We start from the raw sequence: 5,866 nt of genomic DNA, 5'->3' as shown, positions 1-5,866 counted from the left end.
TTATTCTTACAGTATTTCTCCTCTCACTCTTATCAATGATGTAAGTATATGATATACTTATCCTGGAAGTAATTCTCTCGCTGTGTTATAAAAAGGGTACAGGGCAGGGAACAAAAATAATCTTAGTGTAACAGTACACTTTTTATTTCCAACGGCCTTTTCGAATCATACTCTCTGAACTTCCTTTGTCTCTCTGTTTATCTATAATGACCTAACGTCTCTTTACTTCCTTTAGAAAAATCAACGAATTTTCCTTCTCCTTACCTGCAGATGCCGTCGCTCGCATCCTTTCAACGTCGCATAAAGTCGTGATAAGACTCTCGTATGTTAAAAAATCGTACTTAAAAACGCAGAGGCAATATCAAAGCATATTCCTGGAAGTCATAAGATTAGCCAAAGAAACAGTTTAATTAGGATGATATGACCGATGACAGATGCACAAGCTTGGAAATTCACATATCAATTCTAATCTGCATATCAAAGAATTCCCTACTATTTCGAAAAAAACTTAAAGACCGATTAGAAAGTAGATAGTACTGTGGTAGAGGTATTTGCTCATTAATCCATTGGTAATTGTTCAGCAAAAGATGTTTCCTTCCTTCACTCTTCCGCCGTTCAACATAACTCCCTCTTTAACATTCTTTTCCACTCTTTGTATTTTTCCCCCCCTGATCCTAAATTTCCCTCTCTTAGAAACAARGAATCYATCTCTCATTAGCAGAGAACATAAAAAAATGCGAATAAATGAAGGAAACCGGTTTGGTTAAATTAYATAAATGTAGATCAYAATCTATTCCAAGTTCAATTTGCTACGCGTTGAGCTCAACAAACAACTATTTTTCGAATAATTTTCTTCTAAGTTACTTCATCTCAATTGTTTCATTTTTCTTTCTCCCTTACTTAAAGTTATCGAGTAATTAAACAAAATTACAGGACGCATCAACGTATACTTCATTGTGCACCTTCGTCACAACATTATTGCAATTTTTATTGCTATTGTGCAATAAAACGAGTGCTCGTAAGTATCAATTTTAGTTATTTTGTCGTACGTTTTTCTCATTTTCGCAATAGGTTTATTTTAATACGGAATGAGTAAAAGATATCCCCTTCAATTTTGAATACCTTCGTTTATCTATTTTTTTCTTTAATTCGTCTTTGTGTTATCCTATTAATAATCATTGTTAGTTCGTGCGTGTGTTTTTTTTTATATAAAACTTCTTCGGCAACGCAGATTGGTCTCCAATCTCGAAAACGTGAAAAAAGTCGAAAAATCATGTTTTTTGTTGAGACTTTTAACGATGGAAATATCTATGGTGAACCACTTTACGTCATTATCATCGGTATTTTATAAATAAATGACTATGCACACCAGTAAATTAATGGTAAATAAATTAATTTGCGATTCGTTGCGCCACGAAAATTACGGTCTATTTAAACGCGCATAATATAGTTAATATTTGTCCGATTTCAACGTATAAATAAAGACTCAATTAAATTAAATATTTCGAAATTTACATAAATAACATTTGTAGTCACTAACGGGTTCAATATGAGAAAAATATTTTCAAACGAGCTTATAGGTACATATACGGCCGTATTTCGCACTCTCCTTGATATTTAAATGTTCATTGAACCTCTACCTAATCAATGATCAAAAAATCAGGTGCTTTTAGCTGCATTTTCGGTTTATATGTAGAATGTTTTACGATAATGCACAATCGTAATGTCCTTATACATTTCTCACTATTTTGTATAATTACAAATAAATATGATTACAAACGAATTTTACATAAATAGATAATTTCACAGAAAGAATCATATATGAAAATAAAAAATGAAAAAAAAAATTAAAGAAACATCATAATTATAAATTTATCTTTAAATTTTAGTCCGCATTTCTGCTTTTTAACAAAATAATATTAGATTCGCAATAAGAAACCTCGAAAAGCTTTATATATTTGAGTTAAAATTCTCAATGGAAATACACTACTACTATCTTGTATTTCCAATAAGCATTTTCATGATTTGAGTAAAGTAACCTTTGCCTCTGGCTTTACAATATTTTATTTATTGAAATTTTAATTCCTATTTCAAATATTTATTTTATTTCGCAATAGTGAGAAACCTATTATTTGAAATAGTATGCCAAATAAAAATTATTCAAATATTATCGAACCTTGGTTGGACGTAACACCTCATAGTTATAAACAGGTTTTTGTGAGTAGTCAAGTAAAAAAAAAAGGAAAAGAAACGGAATAATATACGTTCTTGTTTCTTGCAGATTAAATATCTTCCTATATGCAAACTAAATAAAAAACAAAAACAAAAAATCTTACCATCAAGAAAATACAAGTACTCTCTATATATCACGTGTATGACTCACATTCAATTTTTTATCGACATGTATTTTAAAATATGTATTTACCCGGCAAATATGTAAATACCTTTTATTGATTTTCCTCGTTATGTAAATTTATAATGTTTATTTAAATATTTAGCTTGCCAGGATGAAAAAATTATATATGATACAATGATAAATAAATTATAGGTTAAAAAGGATAGAGAATTGTACGCATTTATTTAACGACTAAGCGTCAATAAATGTAATTAATTTTTATTTACTTTAAAATGATGTATTATAAAATAGTTAATAAGCAGGTTATGTGAATAAACACAATTACAATTTCTGCAACGTTTCGTACATACATTTGAATTTCTTCAGGCAACTGGAAAAATACAGTAACAGGTTATATAAAAATTTCATTAGCATTACAATTATTAATAACTTATAAAAACGTTTGAAACTCAAAGATTATTCAACAACTACTAAAGTGACAATTTAATTGCTATTAATTTTTTCCTTTCGTTACTCTTCGTTTTATATTTTGTGTCATATTTTTCTATATTTATATGTAAGGAAAAGACCGTAGGCCGTTTTAAAAGCTAAAAATTGTTTTAAAAAATTTGAGACAGGAATTATTTCAAAAAATATAAAAATTACAATGACTGTAGGAGGCAACTTACATGACCGGTGTAGGAGACACTGATCACTGATTTTACAATATACTATTTTAATATGACAAAATATAATACACTTATATTTTTTGTTGAACTCTTAGTCAGACAAATGTAATAGAAGAGAAGATGATATATTAGAAAATATAATGAAATTGAAAAGTAATGTGATATAATGGTTAACAATTCGTATTAAAAAAAAGAGACCGAAAGTAGTCTAAGTTAAATGTATATTATGTATAACAAGGTAGAGTAAAAACTAACCGAGTCAGATACATTCTAGATTGATGGACAATCAAACAATAAAGACAATTTAACGCGATAAACCAATAATATCGAATAAAATCGTATAAAAATTAATCGGATGAAGTAAGATTGTATACAATTTGACTAGACTGAGCTACCAGACGGTTGGCGGAAGAGTGAAAATCATTTCCTTTTTTAAGAAGAGGTTCACATTTAGCAAATATGTTCGACGTTGCCAGCGCAATTTTTTCCATATTTGACGAATCGTTCCTCTTATTCCCTAATATTATTTGGATAGCCTCTATTAGTTGTCGGTTGTCGAAATTGTCATTATCTAGAAGCTATGAACAAGGCACTACTTAAGCATAGTAGACATAATTTTGTAAATGTTATATATAATTTCGGATATTTGAGTCGAGTGACGTCAAAGAACGTCTCCTGACAGATTTTCCAATCACAAAGTATAAAGTTATTAGAAATGAAAATAAAATAGTTCACAACTGATATTTTAATAGTCTAGCATATTCTGATCAACTCACTATTTAAACTTCATTGTGGTATAACAATTTAATTGACAATGAGCTGTGACTGAACCTGTTAGAAGGCACCCCTTGACGTGCTTGTAATATATAGTAAAATTATTAAAAACATTTGACTGACTTATGATAGTTTTGTCTTGGATATTTATGTTCCCTTAGTTCCTAGTAATTACAGATTCCGAAAATCGAGGCATATGAGAGGCTATTCCAAAAGAACTAGGGAACGATAGTGAACTATGCAACGCGTAGCTGTCTGGTTCCCTGAAAGGGATCCGCTTGCTTCTTCTATGAACAAAAAGCACTACGCTAATAGTCTTTTGTAATCTCGGGTTGTTCCTGACAGATAGTAATAATCTCTCATTTATATTAAAGACCTCGCCTATTGCTGTATTTGAATTCGACTTATTAATGAAAAATAGTCTTAATCTTTTAAATATATTTAGACCCTTCCGTAGACCGTATGAGCGTCAGGTTTTGTGAGTTTTATTGTAATATTTTACTAGACTAAAATCTAAATAGTTATACTGAACTTTATTTGATTTAAAAGTTTATTTCATCTAGTTTTAATTTTTCCTGTTAGTCATTACGTATAAAATGAAGACTATATTGAGTAAAATTCAACAACTAAATTATACTTATTAAAGTTACGGTCTTCTTTAAAATGGTCTAAAGCTAAGGCTTCTTCATTCTCATACAAAATTTTTTCATTTTTAAAATCGTTTGTATACTGATATATCATAGATTCTTGACACTTTTTCGTTTCTGAACTGTATTGTATTTTATATACCACTTCTGTTTGTTGTTTCACACGTACCGGATTTTTTGTAGATTGCACTAATTTATTAATATTATAAAACGCTAATATTAAGTTGATACCTCTGAAACAATTACTGATTTTATATAACAGCTATGTTATCAAAGAAAAACAACTATATCTTATCATATATATTGGACAAATTCAATAGTTTATAACTAAATTTAGCTAGTATTTTTTCAAATATTATCTAATTATAAAATATAAAATATTAGCGAATTGCTAATAAATGCGTCAGAAATTATATTTTATATAAATCATTGTAAATACAAATCCTATAAATATTGTTAAACATATTATTTTTCCAGTTTACTATTATAGATCGTTCGTATTTATGTGTGTGCTTACAATTAATAGAAAGGAAACGAATAATAAAACTATTTTATTCATAAATGGATTAATCATTAACAAGCACGTAAGTCTTTAGAAAAATATAAAGCTTGAAAGTAATGCTTTATACGTAAAAAAACTTTTGAAACATTCATAGTCTATTTTTTAATTTTTTCGATTTTCCATATAGAATGATGCTCGCAATTTTGTTAGGTTCAATTTTTACTCTATTTGTAATACACTGTTATTTGAGATATAGAAGAGTTGGAAGACTGTTAAGTTTAATTCCAGGACCGACCGAGTACCCGTTAATAGGAAATGTTCATCATTTACATGTAGATGATGGTAAGTTCTATTAAAATAATTATTTTGGGGAAGTATTTTTTAAGATGTGATTCGTTTTAATGAATAAAGTTCTCACTAAAAACTAATTTATTTAAATAATTTAGACCGTGTACTTCAGAAATTATGGAAACTTAATAACGAATATTATCCAATTTACAAACTATGGATCCTACATATTAATGCAGTGATTTTACTCGATCCGGATGATATTCAGGTAAAAAATTATAAAATAAGTACAAAGTACATTTCTCTTTGTTTTGTTTTAATCTTTTGAAGTATTAAAAAGCTGAAAGTGTTCCATTTCTTTCGTTACGAAAAATGCATATTCGAATTGTTTTTAAACCAGCACAAACAATTGAAGTTACTTTAAAGAGAGCATGACAAGACTATCTTTGTATCTCTTTGAAGCTGCATATTAAAAGGACGTTTTTTATCATTGTGCAATTCATTATATGTAATACAAATTCGCAGATAATAATAATAAAAAAGATTCGATAAATATTTAGGAATAAAATTTTGTACTCCAAAAGCTTAAAACTAAATCGACGAATTCAATTTATATAAATGAAAAAATATC

At 28.4% G+C, this 5,866-nt stretch overlaps 1 long non-coding RNA gene across 1 annotated transcript; it reads left to right on the top strand.

Annotated features, from left to right (window-relative positions):
* The first annotated feature begins 861 nt into the window (after positions 1 to 861).
* On the top strand, positions 862 to 5,498 carry LOC106792901. The gene is made up of 4 exons (XR_001382357.1): positions 862 to 1,018; positions 4,923 to 5,029; positions 5,135 to 5,289; positions 5,394 to 5,498. It is a non-coding gene; the product is annotated as an uncharacterized LOC106792901 (long non-coding RNA).
* Positions 5,499 to 5,866: the final 368 nt, after the last annotated feature.

This window comes from Polistes canadensis, unplaced genomic scaffold (assembly GCF_001313835.1).
Source record: "Polistes canadensis isolate GaletaPanama2010 unplaced genomic scaffold, ASM131383v1 scaffold_1323, whole genome shotgun sequence".
NCBI classification, from domain to species: Eukaryota; Metazoa; Arthropoda; class Insecta; order Hymenoptera; family Vespidae; genus Polistes; species Polistes canadensis.
The sequence above is the reverse complement of the archived record's forward strand: the minus strand, read 5'-3'. Positions and strand labels throughout refer to the sequence as shown.